Raw genomic sequence first — 21,559 nt, 5'->3', positions numbered from 1 at the left:
TTTTATAGAGCTGGCTGCGGCTAGGCAGCCTATGACATGCATTTGAGCTTGCCGCGCTTGGTTTTACTCAATCGCGGCAGCCAAATAAGAACCAATCAGAATGCTTAGTTTTGTCCAATCACGGCCCGGCTTTTCCGGACCAGTAGGAATGCAGGCCTACAAGCCTGCTAGTATGGAACACCCCTCCCCTTTTGTTCCATCCAAGGGGTGGGGTAATGTAATCATGCAAGTAGGCGGGTCTTCTACCTGCCTACTAGACTTGCGCAGTTCACAGTGTCTCTGTTCACCATCGGGTTCGGACAGGCTCTGCGTCGCTCTCAAGCTGCAAGATGGAACTGCCTGGAAGGGTGAGCCGGTTCTCTGGCGGCGACTCCCGCCTGGTGATTCTGGGTCGGTTGAGTCATTTGCTCTGCTGCTCCCGCCTGGGCTCTCTGGGCTGGTGGAGCTTGTCCGGCCGCTGCTTCCAGGTGAAGTGCCCATCTGCCACGACTCCCTTCTGGCTGGTAAGTATTGTTGGTTTTTGTTTAATGTCTGTGGGGGGTGTTCTACTTGTACAGATGTTCGTTCATTTTCTGAACTTGAGGTTTCCCCCCCCCCCCATCTGATTTCTTGGTTAGAGTCTATGAGGGGGGAAGCAGCCAGCCTGGATCTTAGCTGGTCAATATGACGTTTCCACGCCCTCCCATCGGTGGTCTCAAGCCGGTAGGAGCGGGGGCCTGTGACTTGGGTGACTTTTGCAGGGATACACAGTGGGTCCCCTGTAAAGTTTTTGGCAAATGCAGTGTCTCCTACCTTGAAGGCGCAGTGCTTGCTGCTGGAACCAAGGGGTTTTTCTGGAGTGTAAGCAGGGTGCAGGTGGTCTAGAGGTGACCTGAGTCTTCTGCCCATTAATAGCTCTGCTGGGCTCTTGTTGGTGGTGGTATTTGGTGTGATATGTTGTAGAAGAAGCATCCTGGTGATCTTCTCATGGATGTTGCCATGTTCCATTTTGTGCAGAGTTTTTTTTGTAAATTGAACCATGCGTTCAGCTCTACCATTCGCTGCCGGGTGAGCTGGCGATGTCAATGCGTGTCGGATACCGCGGTCTGCCAAGTATTGTTCAAAAGCTAAGGTGGTAAATTGTGGCCCATTGTCAGAAACGATAACATCTGGCAGACCATGCGTTGCAAAAAGTCTATTTAATTTCTTGATGACAGCTTCTGTGGTGGTTGTCTTCATTGTACTCACCTCGAGCCAATTTGAATAGGCGTCAACAGTGATTAAGAAGGTGTGCCCCTTGGTTGGCCCTGCGAAGTCAATATGGATGCACGACCAAGGGCCTCTGGGTGTTTCCCATTCTAATGGTGGGGCCTTAGGGGAAGCCGAGCAAGTCTCTTGGCATCTGTTACAAGCGGCGACACAGGTTTCAATTTGCTTGTCCATGCCTGGCCACCAAGCGTAGCTCCTGGCCAGGGCTTTCATGCGCACAATACCAGGGTGCTCGTCATGCAGCAAAACGTTTTTCTGTAGTGTCTCTGGTATTACTACCCAGTCTCCCCACAACACGCAACCTTTTTGCAAAAAGAGTTCAGTTTGCCGGTTTTTAAACAGTTTAAAAAGTTCGTTTGGCTCGGTTTCTGGCCATCCCCTCTCTACCCAGCTGAGAACTCACGCCAAGCGTCTGTCCTTCCTAGTTTCGTGGGTGATGTCTTGCGCGGTTACTGGTGGCATGGGGATCGTTTCAATTTGCAAGACTGGTAATGTGGGTGCTGGGTCTTGCAAGTCTGGGAAGGGGGAGCGGCTTAAGGCATCGGTGTGCGAGATTTTCTTGCCAGGGCAATGTATCAATTTGTAACTATAAGTGGCAAGAAATTCAGACCATCTTGTCATTCTAGGTGACAAAATGTGTGGAGTGGGTTTGTCACCCGTCAATATGCCAAGTAGGGGCTTATGGTCTGTAATAATGGAAAATGTCCTACCATAAATGTATTCGTGGAATCTCTTTACTGCTGAAACGATGGCGAAGGCTTCCTCTCAGGCTTGGACAATGTTCTGGAAAAGAATGCAACGGGAGCTTCCGTTCCATTTGGTAAAACATGGCTCAGGATGGCGCCAACCCCGAAAGGCAATGTGTCGCAAGTAACAGTCAGAGGTAGCGTTTCATTGTATTGCATGAGGACTGCGTCTGAAGTCAAAAGGTTTTTTATCTGGTGAAAAGCGTGCTCTTCTCGCCATCCCCATATCCAGGAAGCCTTTTTATCAAGGAGTCTATGCAGAGGTTCTCCGACAGTTGCTTTCTGGGGTAGAAAAATGTTATAGAAATTAATGAGTCCGAGGAAGGCTTGGAGGTCTGTTTTGTTCTTTGGTCTGGGGGCATTTTTGATGGCTTTCAATTTTTTATCTGTGGGGTGAATTCCTTGTTTGTCAAGGAGGTAGCCAAGAAATTCAACCCTTTCAGTGCATAATTGGCACTTTTCCTTTTTCACTTTGAGGCCAGCATCTTTGAATTTCTGTAGGACCACCTTCAGTCGTTTTTCCAATTGTTTTTTGGTAGGGGCTGCTACCAGGACGTCGTCGAAATAGGGCACGACTCCTTTAATTCCCTGCAACAATCTCTCCGTTAGACTTTGAAAAATGCCCGGTGCAACGCTGACCCCAAACTGGAGCCGGTTACATTTGAACGCCCCTCTATGTGTCACTAATGTTTGGGCTTCGGCGGTTTCAGCATCGACTGGCAGTTGTTGATAAGCTTGGGCCAGGTCGAGCTTTGCAAAGAACTTGCCACCCCCTAGTGAGTGCAGGAGATGTTGGACTACTGGCACCGGGTAGGCGCTCTGCTGCAATGCATGGTTGAGGGTGGCCTTGTAGTCACCACAAATTCTCAGGGAGCCATCGGGTTTGATGGGGGTGACAATTGGGGTCTCCCAATGGGCATAGTCAATGGGTTCTAACACGCCTTGTGCTATTAGTTTGTCTAATTGTTCGTCTATTTTAGGCTTGAGTGCAAAAGGCACTCGGCACGGCTTGAGACGGATGGGAGCAATGTCAGGGCTGAGATTAAAGGAGATAGGGGACCCCTTGTACTTGCCTAGATGTTCACTGAAGACTTCTTGGAAGTCCTGGATGAGCGTTGTTTCCCAGTTTCCATCTTCTGTGTGGTTGATGCCTGCCATCTCGATCCCCAATGGTGCGAACCACTGCAACCCGAGTAGGCTGGGTCTGTCTTTATCGATGATTGTGAGTGGTAGGATGGTGGTGTGGTTTCTGAACGAGACTTGAAAATGTCCAGTGCCAACGACCGGAATGCGATTACCTTGATAGTCTCTTAATATTAGCTTCTGGTCGCTAAGCTCTTGGTGGCGGATGCTGGGAATTAGTCTTTTGATGGTCCTCCAGGAGACCATAGAGAGGGAGGAATCAGAGTCTACCTCCATGGTGCAAGGCTGATTTTCAATGTTGACCTCTACACGTATCTTTCGTGCATCTATTGATGAAGCGTGGCCGATGGTGACTGTTTGGTGCATTTCTTCTCTTCTGGGTGCCTCGATGAACTTCCTGGGTCGGCTGTACCAGTTCCATTGGCTGTCATTATGGCGGTCCCGGTTTATGGTGGGGGTGCCATCTCTCTTCTTGGGCTGTTTCCCCGTCGTCGGGGGCTGAAATTTCGTTTGTTACGGCATACTTTGGCAATATGCCCTCATTTTTTGCAAAAACGGCAAACAGCATCCAGGAACTTGCATTCGGAACGGGGTTGATTTCCTCCGCAGCCAGCACATTGGTAACTCGACTGACGACTGCGCCAGTCTCGTCGCTCGCGTTCCAACTGAAGTCTGTGAATTTCTTCCTCTTCGCTGTCAGAGGGGGATTCGATGTCACTGTGGTGGGTGGATGCTGCGTGTTTGTCTGCTGTGGTTGCCGTCTCGCTGGTGGGTTGGCGGCCATTTCCGTTTGAACGCCGCATTCGTGCCGCTGACTTACGGGTGGCCTCGGCTGCGGTGGCTTCGGCTATGGCGTCGGCAAGGGAGATGTCTCCTTTAGCCATCAGTCTGCTCTGGAGAGTTGGGTCTTTCAGGCCGAGGATGACTCGGTCACGCATGGCCTCATCTAGATTGGCAAATCCACACAAGCCTCCTAGGTCCCTCAGGTTGGCTACGAACTCTCAAACGCTCTCGCCCTCGCGCTGATCCCTCTGGTAAAAGTCATGCTGATGGATGAGAATCAGCACCGTCGGGGCATAGTGGTTCCGGAGGATGGGACCTAGGGTATCCCAATCCATGGTCTTGACATCTGTTGGCTTCACGAGCGCCTTGGCCATTTTAAAAACGGCAGGTCCACAGTGTGTTAGAAAAACCGCTCGCTTCTTGCTGCCGGTGGCATCCTTCAGGTTGTTTGATTCCAAGAACATTTGGAAACGATCAATGTAGGACTCCCAGTCCTCGCTGGCTGGATTGAATGGTGCGGGTGGCCCGGCGCTGCTGGCCATCTTGCAGGTCGTCTATGCCCTCTCTGCCATGTGCTAGTCAGCTCTGTTGTCTCAGTATCCCATCCTCGTCGCCAGTGTTAAGTTGGGCAGTGGGTCCCAAGGAGAGACGAGACTCGAAATAGTGACAACAGCTCTTTATTAGGAAACCAGATACTGAGACAAGACTCCCAGCCGAGGCAGCTCCTTTTATAGAGCTGGCTGCGGCTAGGCAGCCTACGACATGCATTTGAGCTTGCCGCGCTTGGTTTTACCCAAGCGCGGCAGCCGAATAAGAACCAATCAGAACGCTTAGTTTTGTCCAATCACGGCCCAGCTTTTCTGGACCAATAGGAGTGCAGGCCTACAAGCCTGCTAGTATGGAACATATTTGATAATGTGAATTGGCGATTCATGTTATTATTGTTGGAACAGATGGGTTTTGCTAGAAAATTTATTCAAGCAATAGAAGCTATATACTATAAGCAAATGGCAAAGGTAATGATAGAGGGAGAACTGACAGACTCTATCAATATAAGAAAAGGAACAAGACAAGGGTGCCCACTATCACCTTTGTTGTTTGTGTTAACTTTGGAAGTGCTGAACAGAAATATCAGAGATGAAAAGAATATAAAAGGTATGAAAATCAAAAAGGAAGAATTTAAGCTGCAAGCATTAGTAGATGATCTGGTTTTTGTCTTAGAAGACCCTCTAGAAACAGCACCAAAATTGATAGAAAAGATAGAGACATATGGAAAAGTGGCTGGTTTGAAAATAAAAAAAGATAAGACAAAAAGGAACAAACAGATATGGTGAAATATTGAATGAAAAGGGTGAACTCAAATCTATACAAAAACTAGAGGAACAAGGTATAAAGATGAATTGGTTTTCAAATGAGCAAATACATTCTAAAATGGAAGGTTTCTATGATAAACAGACTGATTTAGATAAGATTTTGACAGGTACTGATGAAAAAGTGATTAAAAAATTGTATGGATATTTATTAGAAATTAAATTAGAAGAAGAACAAGTTAAAGAAACTATGATTGCTTGGGGGAAGAATTTTGGATACGGGATCGATTTAGAGAAATGGCAAAAATTGTGGTCTCAAAACTATAAAATGACAATGTCAACAGCATATAAAGAAAATTTGTATAAGAAGTTTTACAGGTGGCATTTCCCCCTGACAAGAATAGCAAGAATGCTCAAGAATAAATCCAAAAAATGTTGGAAATGTCGTCAGACACCCGGCTCATATTACCATATATGGTGGACTTGTGCGGATGCTAAAAAATACTGGACTAAAATCCACATGTGGTTGGAAAAAATGACAAAAAAACATATAGACTTGAAACCAGAGATATTTTTATTGGGAATTTTACCTGAAATATATAGTAAAGACTTGAAATACCTGATTGTAAATGTATTTACAGCGGCTAGGATTGTATTTGTTAAAAACTGGAAAAATGAGAAAATACCATCACAGGAGGAAATCATTAAGAAAATATTGGAATGTGCTGAAATGAGTAGATTGACATTTGAAATTAGAGAACAAGAGGATAAACAATTTTATAAAATTTGGGATCTATTCTATCAATGGTTAGACAATAAAATACAGTAATGAAATATGTAGACTTTTAGAAAATAATAAATATATAAAGATGTACTTCTTTCTTATTATATCTACAAAATGATTTTAGGATAGATTTTGGATGATAATATGAACTGTTATAAAACAAACTAAGTAAATTATTATTATCTTGTAAAACATGAATGAATAAAAGTCTAGTCAAATGATTAATAATGATACTAAGGTACTTAATTTTTGATTGAAAATACGAGATTATATGCAATGTAATTGTAATTGAAGACTATAAAATGGAAGCACAAAACAATTTGTAAACCAACCGGCACACTGTATGTACACATATGGAAAATGGCTTGATGTTTTTATGTTTTGTTTATTTATGTTTGTTTTTAAAAACCAATAAAATTTTTAATTAAAAAAAAAAGAACTGAGAACTGAGACCTTAATTTATTATTGGATATAACCGAAATACCAAGTCAACGACAGGAAAGTAGGAGACTGTAAATCCTCTTCTTGCCCAGTCCTTTTTCCTTTCTTTCTTTTTCCTTTTTTCTCTTTCTTTTCCCTCTTAGAATTGATTGGAGTGGTATAGCTTTGCTTTATATTTATTTATGGTATATATTTAAGTAATAAGAAAATAAGATTGATTGGTTATTTTGAAATAGGATTTAACCTAAGTAAGTGATATTTAATTCCTTTGGATTATATTCTATATCTCCTTTTTCTTCTCCCCTTTACATATATTTCACTGAATATAGATTAATGAACTTAATATACTGATTAATATAATGATAAGTTAATTGATTGTTTCCTCCCTCTCTTTCTCATATCCCTCTTATATTGGATATTGTTATTTACTGGAATATAAAAAGTATTAATTTGAATTTTGAACTTTTATTTATCTAGGGAAATATTAGCTGAAATACAGTAATCAATTTAAAGAAGTGATTGGAGCTATAATATTGTTATATATCTAAGCACAGCTGAGTGATTTTTGTATTTGTTAAACAACTTAAGAACTGATGAGTTATTGAATTTATTAAGATTAGGCATTGTATTAATATAAGGTGTGGGGAACATTTAGAGTAATAATAATTAAGGTGGTCTTGGAAGTCTGAATACAGAATTATTAATTGATTATAATTGCCTTAACCTAATGGTGTTAGGAAATTAGATTAAGCAGACAAACAGTAGCATAATATATTAGACAACCGAGGAAATTAAATTGTGAAATACAGATAGGGTTGATGGTAGTTGGCAATACGATCTGGGAAAATATATTTAGGATAGTGGAGGAACAACAAAGAATTATCAAAGATATGACTAGTACAACTAACACCATTACAAAAACAGGAAGAAAATTGGTACCAATAGGACCACCATCTACTCCCACAGTAACATTGACTCAAAAAAACAATTGAAGGGATGTTGGCGCCAGAAAAGTCTACGGCCCAAACTAACATGCAATCGGTTCAAACTAAATTACTAACAATTCAAAGTACAATGCTGGCAATGCAGGAGTCAATGCCTAAAAATCATATGGAAAGTAAAGAAGAAAGAGAAACAATGAAAGAAGAATTAAAAAATGAGTTAGGAGAAATGAGGAGCGAAGTTAAGAATTTGGATGGAAAGATAGGCCAGATACAGGAATTGATTAAAATAAATGAAGAGAAGATTAAAGAGATTGAAAAATTAGCTGATCAAACAGAAAAGAAGTTGGAAGGCATGGAACAAAAAATTATGGAACAGAATAAAGAGACAAATGAGACCCTGACTCATCTCACTATGGATAAGTCCTCCTGTTATCTCAGATTCCAGAACGTGGAGGAAGAGAGGGGAGAGAACTTACCGTTGGTGAAGGCGGAGATATTGGCAGAGCTTTTGAATAGAGATAAGAATGAATTAGCGTTAGTTAAACATGAAATGAATATTTTAGACCAAGAGGAATTAATTAAAAAATTGCTATATACAAAACAAAGTTATTTTGAACATGCAAATAAATCCGGTAGGTGGCTGGCATATAAATTAAGAAAAGAAAATCAGAAAACAACGATATATCAATTAGAGGATAAAAATGGAATAATAGAGATGGATCTGGAGAAAAAAAAGGAAATTGTAAGAAAATACTTCAAGGATCTATATAAGCAAGAGGAAGTTGATTTAAATAAAATAGAAGAATATTTGAAAGAAGGAATCCTGTATCCATTAACGGATGATAAAAAAGAGCTGCTTAATAAAGAAATAACCTTAGATGAACTAAAGGCAGCGATTCAAAAACAAAAAAGAAACAAAATGCCAGGTCCAGATGGGTTACCAAATGAATTATATAAAGAGATAGGCGTCATATTAGAGAATATGCTGTTAGAGGTCTGTAATGAGGTATTACTGGAAGCTAAAATTCCAGAATCATGGAAGGAAGCTTACATAGCATTGATTCCGAAAGAGGATGCAGATGCCAACCAAATAAATAATTATAGACCGATATCCCTTTTAAATTCAGATTATAAAATTTTTATGGTGGTGATGGCAGAAATATTAAAGAAAATACTTAGTAACAAAATCCATTCAGATCTAATGGTTTTCTTCCCACGAGGCAGATTAGATATAATACAAGAATAATAATAGACATATTAGAATATTATGAAAAAATCCAGGAAGCCAAGTGGCTTTGGTCTTCCTGGATGCACAAAAGGCTTTCGACAACTTAAATTGGGACTTTATGAAGAAGCAGATTAACTTGATGGATTTTGGAGGTAATTTTGTAAAAATGTTAAATGCAATTTATGCCACACAAAAGGCTAATGTATTATTAAATGGAGAGATTACTAAACCATTAAAGATAAGGAAGGATGTCAGATAGGGATGCCCTCTTTCACTTCTGCTTTTCATAACAATTTTAGAAACTTTGTTGGATAAAATTAGATCAAATAAAGAAATTAAAGGAACTAAAATTAAAAGTCAAGAGTATAAATTACAGGCTTTCGCAGATGATATGGTTTTTGTTATAGAAGACCCAATAGACTCAGGACCAGCTTTACTAAATGAAATAAATTTGCTAAATTAGCAGGATTAAAAATTAATAAGGAAAAAACTAAAATGCTAGTTAAAAATTTCACAAATAGTAAACAAAAAAAATTGGAAGGAAAGATGGGACTACAAATTGTAAATAAGATCAAATATGTAGGCATATGGTTAAGAGCTAGAACATTAAAGCTGCAGGAGGACAACAACACCAAATTACTGAAACAGATTGAAAAGGATTTGGAAAATTGGAACAAGATGCAAATTTCATTATTAGGCAGAATAGCAACAACCAAAATGAATGTTTTACCTAAAATACTATATTTGTTTCAAACAATTCCGATACTATTGGATATATTTTTTTTCAATGAATTAGATGAAATTGTGATGAAATTTATTTGGGCAAGAAAAAAAAAGAGAATAAAAAAAATTATTTACAAGATAACAAAAGCAGGGGTGGATTTGGACTCCCTGTCTGGGAGATCTATTATAAAGCGGTGGCATTAGTGTGGATAAAAGATTGGATCAATCTGAGGAACAATAGAATTTTAAAATTGGAAGGTCACAACTTACAGTTAGGTTGGCACGCATTTTTGTGGAGCCCGAATAGCAAAAACAATCTATATTTTACTAGACATGTACCCCAAAAGTCTTTAATTAAAATTTGGGCTGATATTAGAAGAAATCATTATACTAAAATTCCGAGGTGGTTTTCAACGATGGAGGCAATGTTCCACTTAAACACGATGGATATCAGTAAAAAACTTAAGTACCATCAAATATTAGATAAAGAGGGAAGAATTAAAATGATACAGGAACTAGAAGCACAAGGGATAGTCATTGATAATTGGTCATATTTTCAAGTAAAATTGAGATATAATAAAGACCTAAAGGAATATGGAATTGAGGTAACAGATACGCATTTAGACAAAATACTTTCAAGTCCTGAGAAAAGGTCGATTTCTAAACTATATAATTATTTATTAGAACATGAAATGGCTGAGAGAATCGTGAAAGGACCTATGTTAGCTTGGGGAAAAAAAATTGGTTATAGTATAGATCTGGATGACTAGGAAGAAGTTTGGCAAAAAAACCTCGTATTAACTAAATCAATAGCACATAAGGAGAATCTGTATAAAATGATGTATAGATGGCATCTCTAGATTGGCCAAAATATTTCCGACAGCAAACCCATGCTGTTGGAAATGCAAAGGGAAATTTGGTACCTATTTTCATTTATGGTGGACTTGTCCTGAGACAAAGAAATATTGGTTAAAAATAAAAGAGTGGATAGAAGAAATCATAGAGCATGGGCTGGAGTGGAAACCAGAACTGTTCCTGTTGGGAATGATCAAAGGGATTATACCTCTAAAGTTAAGATATTTGACCATCCACTTATTAACAGCGGCACAGATTTCATTAGCACAATATTGGAAGAAACCAAATGTACCACCGATACATGTTGCTATTCAAAAAACGTATGAGTATACCCAATTGAAGAGGCTCATGCTCAAAATTAATGGTAAAGAGGATACAGATTACTACAGCATATGAGATAAATGATACAATTGGGTAGATTACAAGGGAAAAACATGTAACTGAACCCAAGAAACAAATTATATTCAGCTATCTATATGAAATGTATAAGAATAACAAAGGTTTTAAATCCTCTTTTCTCTTACATTATTATCATTATATATTTACGATATATTTTTATTATTTAAATAATATGAATGTATTAATTAAATAATAGTTATAAACCAACAAGAAGTTTAGTAGAGTATTGTGAGTTATTTAGTTATTGTGATAGTAAATGAAAATGCGATAAGTATCAGTTAGTACTATTAGGACATCAAATTCGATATCAAATGTAAAGAGGAATGTGTTATTGACATACTATTGTTTTTGTATTTTTAAATTTGTATGTTTTTAATTCTTGTAAATAAAGTTTACTTAAAAAAAACAAAAATGTCAGGATCTGTCATATTGGGACTTGCTTTGCTTAATGGGCCCCTACCATCAAGTGGGAAGATGGATACTGAAAAATCATAATTGGGGTTGGCTTGCTGTCCCCTTTCCTCCCACAAAGAAACTGCCACCCAACAGGGATCCACACCCTGAAGCAGCAACCACTGCTTCAGACTCTCGTCCAGGCACGCCCCAAGTCCCTAAATAATACAAGGACTTGGCTGAGGTTTTTAGTGAAGAGGAATGCAATGTTTTAAAACCCCACCCCCATTGAGCCACTGATTGTGCCATGGAGTTAGAACCCCTGGTAAAACTGCCAAAACCAAAGATGTATTCCATGATATCAGGTGAAATGACTGTGTTGAGAAAATACATCAATAACAATTTGGACAGAGGTTTCATTTAACCTGCCAAATCTAGGTTGGCAGCCCCAGTACTGTTTAAAGAAAAAAAAGATGGCAGCTTATGCTTATGTGTCAACACTGTGTGCATAAAAAACATCTACCCCCTCCCCCCCTCATGAAGGACTTATTAAATCACCTATCAAAAGGCAAGGTCTTTACCAAGCTAGATCTGAGAGAAGCCTACTACCGAGTTCACATAAAGGAGGGAGACGAATGGAAAACCGCCTTCAACTGCCCTCTGGCCTCCAATTCTGAGCCATGCCTTTCAGACTCCAGCCCCCTGCAGTATTTATGCAACTCATCAATGAAGTGTTGCATCCACACCTTGTCTATTTGGTTGACATTCTTATATTCAGCAAAACCATAGAAGAACATGTCAAATTGGTCAGACAAGTACTGAAAAAACTTTAGCCACCAAGTTATATGTAAAGCTGTAAAAATGCGAATTCCATGGAGTCATTGGATTATCTGGGCTACTGAGTGTCTAACCAGGGGATTGAGATGGACCCTGGAAAAGTCAAAGCAGTGCTAGATTGGCAAAACCCCCCCAAAACATGTAAAGAACTTTAAAGCTTCTTGGGTTTTGCAAATTTCTATAGACAATTTATTCCTTCATTTGCCAAGGTCACCCTCCCTTTAACAGAGTTACTGAAAACTGGACCTTCCCCGACCAAACCAAAACCCAATCAACCCCTTGCTTGGACAATGGACTGTCAGAAATCTTTTGAATCATTAAAATGCCTATTTGCCGCTGAGCCTATCCTCCAGCATCCGAATCGGGCCAAATCTTTTATAGTCCAAGCTGATGCTAGTGATGTGGCTGTTGTGGCAATTCTTCTCCAGAAAAACTCTCAAGACCAGCTAATGCCTTGCGCTTATGTGTCCAAAAAGTTGACAGACACAGAGCGTAGGTGGGTGGTTTGCTGTGCTTCACTATCTTGGATGCATTTCCTGGAAGGAGTGAAGGAGCCTTTTGAAGTATAGACTGATCATAAGAACCTCGAGGCTCTAAAAACACCTTGGAAGCTAACGCCTAAACAAGTCCACTGGGCTCATAAATACTTCAAGAGATTCTACTTTAACATGAAATATATCCCGGGGGGGAAATATATTGGTGGATGTCTGTCGAGAAAACCCCAATTTGACAGCTGCTGGGAAGAGGTATGGCAAACTATAATATCAGAAGCCCAACCTGCAGGCCAAGTAACCTCCCAAGACCAAGCCAACCACGGTCCCAGATGTCTAGAAGACAAAATGACAACTTAGTTGAAATCAGCCCTTTTAACTAATCCATGGTTTGTTGAACATCAAACTGATTTGACAATGAACAAAAGGATTGGCTTGGAAAGCAACCAAAATTTATGTACCCAATACTCTTAAGACTGATGGTACTGAAACGTAGCCATGACTCACGGTTGTGGGGGCACTTTGGGTTCTTAAAAACCCTGCATTTAGTCAGGAGACAGTTCTGGTAGCCAAAAATGAAAACTGATGTCAAGGACTATGTGAAAAGCTGCTCAATTTGTGCCATGATGAAACACAGAACTGGAAAAACCCCTGGCTTCCTTCAACAAGTAGTTGAACCAATGAAGCCTGGGAAGAAATTGCAATGGAGTTTATCATAGAGTTATCCTAGAGTATCATGGAGAGTGGAGGAAATACCGTGATTTGGATTGTTATCGACTTGTTCTCTAAGCAAACCCACTTTACAGTATGAAACGGACTACCTTCAACTAAGAAACTTGCGAAACTGTTTATGAAGCATATCATAAACAGTTATGATTTATTATAATCATACCATTACAAGGTACTCCTTGTAATGTCAGACTGAGGTGTACAGTTTACTGCTAATTTTTTGAAATCCATTGGGTCAACCCAAGGGCCTTCCATCCTGCATGCAATGGGGCAGCAGAAAGAGAGAACACCATGGTGGAACAATGCATTTGATGCTTTGTAAAATATCAACAGATCTGGATGGAACTGTTGCCATTTGCAGAAGTTGCTTACAATAATGAAGTACACAGCAGCACAGGCTTGACTCCGTTCCAAATCAACACTGGCATGGATTTTGTCCCTATGCCGGAGTTACCTAGGGAACCCCCAACATCCATGTCTTTAACAGAGTGGATGGACTCATTAAAGAAAGGCTGTGTCATGCTCTGGTTGGAGTCTGACTCCGAGGGAGAGGAGGAACAGCCGATAGGGAGTGGAAGTGTGGCTCCGGAAGTTTTGGAGGAAGCTAGGGAAGGGCAGAGGCTGGCTGGGCAGTCAGAAGAAGACCCATGCCCATCCCCTCTTCATCCTAGGGCATGCAGGGAGGAGAGGATAAGGGACAGACATGAATGGTATGGTCTACAGGGGAGGAAAGGGCCTTGATCCTCTTCACGGGCTGCAGCTGTGAGAACTGTTTAAAAGGACAGACGTGCATGTTATGTCCCCCCTTGGAAACTCAAACGGACCAATGGAAGGCAGCCATTACACAAACAAAACAAACTGGAGGGGGTAACCAGAGACTGCTAGAATTCCTTTTACAAACTCAAACAGACGGAAGGCTCTCAAACAGAAACGTCTTCATCCCAAGTAATCATTAATCATTTTGTTCCTGGCGAGAGGCGCAAGCTCAGCTGTGTCCTTTTATACTCATCAAGGCAACGTGCCAATTAGCTGGCTCGCCCATCAGATTACGTTTCCTGGTTCTGACGTCAATCCACGATCAAACAGTCATTAGATTCAAAGTTCCGAGCCAGGCCGATCCTTCCAATCACAACACTATCCCCCACCTCAGGGCCCTTCCCCCGAGTCTTACGTTCAGGATGTTGTTTTGAAGGGAATTCTGCATGATATCTTCGAACAAGGTCTGGGGCATGTACCTTGGCCACATCCTGCCAATAACGAATCTCCGTTTCATTTTCTAATCTTCCCACAAAGTACTGGAATTGTCCCTTTTTCCATCGTGAATCATAAATTCCAACCACTGTAGTATCTGTAACAGGTTCAGTGCGGGGCCTAGATGTGAAACGTACCAGACCTAGGGCCTCCTTAAAGTCAGGTCTACCCTGTTTTCCCAACGAACCAAGAATGGTTTCAGGTACGGGTCTGCGGGTCCCTCTCCGTTTGCAGGAATTTACAAAATGTCCCAGACCCCCGCAATAAAGGCACAAGCCTTCCTGGAACCGTCTCGAACGTTCCCACGCTGTTAAGCGAGGGCGGAGTGCACCTAACTCCATCGGCTCCTCAACATTAACCGTGGGTTGGAAAACTCTCGGTGGCGTGGGTTGTGCACGAGAGAATGAAGATGGTTCCATACCGAGCCGTTTGCGTCCACGTTGCTGTAAACGAGCTTCAATTCGTAAGCACTGAACTATCAATGCATCCAAAGTTAAAGCCCTCTCTGCATGGACCAGCTCATCTTTGATGGCATCAGACAAGCCTTCCTGGAATGCAGCCATATGAGCCGGTTCGTTCCAGTTGGAGTCCAAACACAGCACCCGAAATTCTGCAACGTATTCCTGAAGGGAACGTTTCCCCTGACTAATGTCCCATAAACGTCTGGTCACAGTTTGACTTTTAATTGGGTTTTCAAACATAACCCTTATTTGTTGCAGAAAACCCTGAAAGTTATCCAATAATGGGCTATCTTGAATTAACAAGGGAGTAGCCCATTTAGCAGCCTGCCCAGATAAAAGGCTGAGAATGAATCCCATCCTGGCCCGATCATTTGGAAAGTCTTCAGGCCTCAAGGACATAAATAATTGACACTGCCCCAGAAATGCAGGAAACATGTCCGTTTGCCCAGAAAATTTCTCCGGCATGGATACTGGGCTTTTCCTCACAGGAGGGGCAGGGGGAACAGCAGCAGGGCTTGGTAAGCTGGAAACATAATTCAGCAATTGTGTTACCTGATTCTGAAGCGTCACATTGCTTTGCAGGAGCTGATTTATTTGCTGTTGCTGCTGCTCGACCAGGTTCTGCAGTTTTTTTGTATCCATCTTGATTTAAAGATGGTTTGTTTTTCAGGCTTGAAAGCAAAAAATGTAATGTCTTACTTATATTCTTAGCTGAGCAAACAAGGTTTCAAAATTCAAAATATTCAGTGTAAACAAAACCGAATTCAAAAGAAATAAATTAGCACAGTTGTCCAGTCTTTTGGCAGACTTCCCGGACTCTGTCAGGCTGAACGGAAATTAATCAGTTTTTTGGCAGTCTTCCCGGACTCTGTCAGGCAAAACAGAAATTATCTGGTCTCACAAAGACGCTGCAAACGTATTCCTCTCCACTGGTCACACGCAGCAGATGATTTATAAGTCCATCTTACCTGAAAGATGGTTTGTTTGGGGCCAGGAACAATAATGTTATGTCCCCCCTTGGAAACTCAAATGGACCAACGGAAGGCAGCCATTACACAAACAAAACAAACTGGAGGGGGTAACCAGAGACTGCTAGAATTCCTTTTACAAACTCAAACAGACGGAAGGCTCTCAAACAGAAACGTCTTCATCCCAAGTAATCATTAATCATTTTGTTCCTGGCGAGAGGCGCAAGCTCAGCTGTGTCCTTTTATACTCATCAAGGCAACGTGCCAATTAGCTGGCTCGCCCATCAGATTACGTTTCCTGGTTCTGATGTCAATCCACGATCAAACAGTCATTAGATTCAAAGTTCCGAGCCAGGCCGATCCTTCCAATCATAACACGTGCATATGGGCCAGTGCTGGAAACAAAGTGTAAAAATATCTCTAGTCTGTCCATTCCTATCTGAGTTTGGCATCCTTCCCAGTGATCTTGCTTGGTTCCCTTAATTGCTTCAGTGTGGTTTGTGATGTTTTTGCTATTTATACTTCATAGGCATTTTTAGTTTAAATGGCATTTCCTCCTTTTCGTAACTGTTTGTGGGGGAGTTTTTTGTCTCCAGTCAAGGATATTTGGAGCTTTGAAGCTAAGTTGAAGGAATAAAAGGAGCTTCACCTGTTTTTGTGACTTTATTTTGTATCCCACCCTGGGTCATCACAGGTTGGGAGGATACAAAAAAAGCTTTAACTGAAGCTGCTGAGGAATATAAAAAACAAGCAGACAAACATAAATTTCTCCAACCATCATTTAAAGTAGGAGACAAAGTGTTTTTGTCAACTAAATATTTCAAGTTGGAACTTCCCAGTAGGAAGTTAGGCCCTAAATTTTTGGGTCCATTACCTATATCTAAGATAATCAATCCAGTGATAGTCCAATTAAGTCTCCCTCGGCTGTTGGGGAAAGTACACCCAGTATTCCATAGTAGTTTGTTGAAGCCTGCTGTAGGGTCAAATTTAAGGCCAATACCAGTAGCTTCCCCCCAAACCTCTGATTGTACAGGGTGAGACACATTATGAAATAAAGAAAATCCTCAATTCTAGATTACACCGACGAAGATTACAATATTTGATGCTATGGACGCTACTTGGGTAAAAAGTTGGGATATACATGCAAATAGATTGGTTAACCAATTCCATGACAAATTCCCTGACAAACTGAAGGGTCCCCTTGGAGGAGGGAGAGGGAGTTAAGGGCATTGCATTAACCTCTGGTTGTGTTTTATTATCTCTTTCAGTATGTGATTTTTTTCAAGGGGGACGCCTGTCTGCTTTGAAAGCCATATTGTGATTCAATGCTACCACGCTGCCATAAACCTGAAAAAGTGGGAGTGTGGGTTTAATTGAGTCACTGTAAGTAGACAAAATAAAATTCTTTTGCTAGTTCAAGGTCATTGAGTATGGTGCAGAATGAAATAAGTATTTTATTTTAGGACGGATCGTGATTGGGCCATGTGATGTTTTTGTATTGTTATCCTCTATTTCAACCATTCTCTTCCGTCTTCATCAGTATAAATCAATTTTGCTGCAATAGTTTCTTTAATGTACAGGACCACTCCTCTTTTCTTACAGTTAGTCAAGGAGGTAAAAATTTTCCCGTTTTGGTCGTACCAATAATCATTGATGTTGTTTTTTAATATGTACTTCTTGTAGGCAAATTATATCAAATTTTAACTTCTCTAATTTTTGAAAGATTTTTCTTCTTTTAATAGTTGAGTTCAATCCATTTATATTCATAGAAATCAATTTTTTTTCCTCCATGGTTAGGTTTTGTATTTAGGTCTAACAGTTCTCGTAGATCTTACTTCACGTTGTTCTTTGGTCTCCATTTGTCCACCTACCGCACCTTCTTCTTTTCCCATTCCCATTTGGTCTTCTTGGGGTTCGGTCGGGATAGTCTCTTTTTCTGTCTCTATTTCTCTTCTTCCAAAAAATTCATTGTAGAATGTTTCTGCTTTCTCAATTGAGTCAATTCTGTGTCTTTGTTCTTGCCATATGAACATTAATCCTTCTGGAATCAACCATCTATAATTCACCTCTTTTTCCAATAACTTTTTGGTCAGGAATCGATATTCTCTTCTCATCTCTCTTGCTCTTCTGGGCACTTGTTTTAGAACCACAATCTCTTTGTCTTTGTATTTCAACACCTTATCTCTTGCCACTTGTACTATGTGTTTTAATAGTCTTTTTAGTAAATCTGACATGGACCTCTCTTGGTAGCTTGTTCCTCATCGCATATCTTGTGAAGATACGGTATATCTCATCTACTCCGTCCATCATCTTTTCCTCTGTTATCCCCAAAGCTCCAGCCAAAATTTCTATCATTACAGCCACCAAATCTTGTCCTTTTTCTTCCTCTATATTTTGAAATCTGAGATAAAATTCTGACCTATCCATCTCCCACTTCAACATCCCAGTTATATCTTGTTCAACCATTGTTAATTTGCTAACAATATTTCCAATTGTCTCATCTCTTTGTTTGTCTGTCTCTTCAATTTTTTGGAGTCTCTCCTCATGTTTCACCATCATTTGTTGAAAATTTTCAATTTTTTCATCAGTCTTTGCAATACTTGTTTTGAGTTCTTGTATTCCTTGTATAATCGTCGCTAGGTCCATTTGTACTTTATCTTGCTTCGCCATTATTGATAGTCGTCCTCCAGTTGATGGAGAGCAGGAGCAGAAGTTGAACTGCCAGGAGGTAAATTTTTCTTACTCATTTGAGTAACTCAGAATCTTTAAGCTCCTTTAATCCAATTAATAAGGTAGCCAATTATAATCCAATTGGGAAGAAGAAAAACATAAAAAAGAAAAGCCAATAAAAAATAAAGAGTCCAGAATTAAAAAGAGAAGGAGAGAAAGAAGATCAAAAAGAAAAAGGAGGAAATTCTTCAGGTTCTTCTAAACCTTCATCCTATTGTGGGATAGTCAATTATAATTCAAAAATAAAAATTAAGAATAATAAAAAAAAGGAAAAGAGAGTAAAACCCAATAATATTGTGATTGGGCCATGTGATGTGATGACAGCCAAGTGGGGAATGGATTTGTAGTTTTGAATATTGCAAGGAAGCCCAAAACTTTCAGATTCAGGATTCCACAGATGGAATCTTACTTATTACTATCTAAATAAAGCAATCTTTGAGAGATGTCTGTCTCGATGTTATTGGCTGGAAAGGAGGGTTGCTGGAACAGACAGTGGCTTGATGGGCATGGCCTGGTGGGGGGTCATGTGATTGAGTGGGCATGGCCAACTTGACATCATTCATGGCCACAGCCAGTCACATGACATCTTCCACCAAGCCACGCCCACATAACTCAGTAGGAAAAACATTGAACTTGCAGCTATTGCAGCCTTTCTTTCTACCTATTTTTTACCCAGGCAGAAAATCTGTCAAAGCCTTCCTCCTGCATGCCACCTGCTCTCCCTTCACCAGTCACACCAGTCAGCCTGTTTCCACTCCTTCAGCTGCCCTGGCCCTAGCCCTGCTTCCTCCCCCATGCCTGCCTCTTCCTTCAGGCTTACCTTCCTCCCACAGTGGCTGGTGGCAGAGGGGAAGGCAAGCTCTCTTTTTCAGTTCAACTGTGAGAAGACTTTGTAGCTGTGGCAGCTGGCCAGAGACCACCAAAAACTACCAGAGGTCTTGAATGTACTGAAAAAGCCACCACCACAACCCTGTTCTATGCGCCGGCTATGCAGGCACACCCCATTGCCTGCTGCACTGCTCTGCTTGGACTTGCCTGGGCAAGTCCCTCCAGTGCAGCAGCAGCAGGCAATGGGGTGCACCTAAGTGGCCAGCGCATAGAACAGGGCAGTGGCAGTGGCAGATTGGAGAAGCAGAGCAGAGCCAGAGGTCAGAAATTTTCCTGCAAGAAGCCTGCAACCACTTCATCTTTTTTTGCTTACCTTGGTGAACTGAGCTGAATGGGTGCCGGCAAGTTGACTGGCAAGGTGATTAGCTGGGCTAAGGCAACATATATAGGACAAGGGTGGGTGGGGCGAGCGTCAAGAAGGCAGGCAGGATGAGCAGGCATAGAATGGGTGGGGCAAGTGAGCGGTGACCAGGCAACTGAGTGGGTGTGTGTGGCAAGCCAGAAGTCACCAGTTCAGCGACCCAGGCCAAATTGCCGGCTGAATACCATCTCTGGTGCATGGGTTAGAGGGAGACCAACTCCCTCTTCATGCAAGAAGACCCGGCTTAGTAATCCAAACATCCTGTGATAGGATGGGAGACCTGGAGAAGGGGGCAAGGGGATGGCAAGAGGGCAGCAGGGCTGTTGGTGGCCAAGTGCTAAGGCAGGACATCTCCCTCCCTTCCTCCTTCCTTTTCCTCCCTTCTTCTCATTTCCATCTCCTTCCTTCCTCCCTCCCTCCCTTTCTTTCTTTCCCTCCTCCCTTCCTTCCTCCCTCTCCCCCTTTCCTTCCCTGCCTTCCTTGTTCTCATTTTCTTTCTCCTTTCCTTCCTTTCTTTCCTTCCTCCCTCCGTCCTTCTTTTGCTGCCTCCCTACCCCCTCCTTCTCATTCCCATCTTCCTTCCTTCCTCCCTCCCTCCCTTCATATCAAAAAGGGACAAAGGGAGGGCAAGAATGTGGCAGTGCTACCAAGACCATGGCTTTCTCACGTGGGGGTGTGGCAGGAGACAGGATGGGAACCAATCCAGTGAAAGGGAAGCAGTTGTGGGCTGTGGGGCCAGTGGGTGAGGCCAGGCTGGTGAGCAAGCCCTGGAGGTGGCAGAGGCACTGGTGGCAGTTACGGCGCTGCTGCTGGGATGCTACATGCTGCTCTACAATTTCATGGCAGCCATCCAATGCCAGAACATGGTCAGTCTGTGGGGCAACACAGTGCTCATCACAGGTCAGTTGTGCACCAGATCCCGCATGCTTGCTGCTTCCTATGCACACATCCAGGGGGAGTGGCTGGCCAAGCTGGGCTGGGGCCAAGGCAGTGGGGGCTGGCTCCTTGCAATCTCCAGGGCAGCTCCATGGCTGGATCTAACCATATTCTGGGCTGTATCTAGCCCTCGGGCCTCAAGTTTGACATGTCTGCTATAGCATTGTTTAGCATGTTAATTCAAAGACACCCCTTGAGTTTAGTGCAACTTACTCTGTAGACCATGAGTGTATAATTTCTGTTTTACATAGGGTTTTTTAGATTAAACTGCTGCAAGTTATAATGTGGACAAAGTCTAAATGTTTCAATTCCCATTTTAAACATTGAAAAAAAATCAAAACTAAAGTGCTATGGTTATATTTACTTTTGATGTGATTTTATGGTAAATAACAATCTCTGGAATACATATGCCTCTTAAATCATCAGAAAAAGTGACTTGCAATTCATGTTTGAAAAGAGTCAGCATTCTTTTTAATAAAGTTATCCCATTCAGCCTATTCTCTGTATCTTACCTTAGCTTTCAACATCTTCATAAAGTTGTAACCTGGGCACTGCAATGTAACTTGAATAAAAATTATACGAGTTATCCAACAAAGAGGATTTGAAACTGATGTGTAAATGCATTTAAACCATAATTTAGCATCTTCGTGTGTTTTTTTTTCTAGATTATTTTTCAAGCAATTCATCTATAAAGTTATTTTCGAAAAAGATGGAAATTATGTGTTAAATCATGCTTTACCCATTATAATGCTTTTATAGAGGGGGACCCTATATATGTATCCTTCTCATCTCCAGTAAGCAGCAGAAGATGATGAATAATACACAGTACAGCCAGTGAAGAAATGAACAGCTACTGAAGAAGGGTTACAAGACTTCATTCCGCAGCTTAGAATCACCACAGAGAATTCTC

Source organism: Pseudonaja textilis, chromosome 7, assembly GCF_049901715.1.
Source record: "Pseudonaja textilis isolate UNSWEBS1 chromosome 7, rPseTex1.2, whole genome shotgun sequence".
NCBI classification, from domain to species: Eukaryota; Metazoa; Chordata; class Lepidosauria; order Squamata; family Elapidae; genus Pseudonaja; species Pseudonaja textilis.
This window is presented reverse-complemented; position numbering follows the sequence as displayed.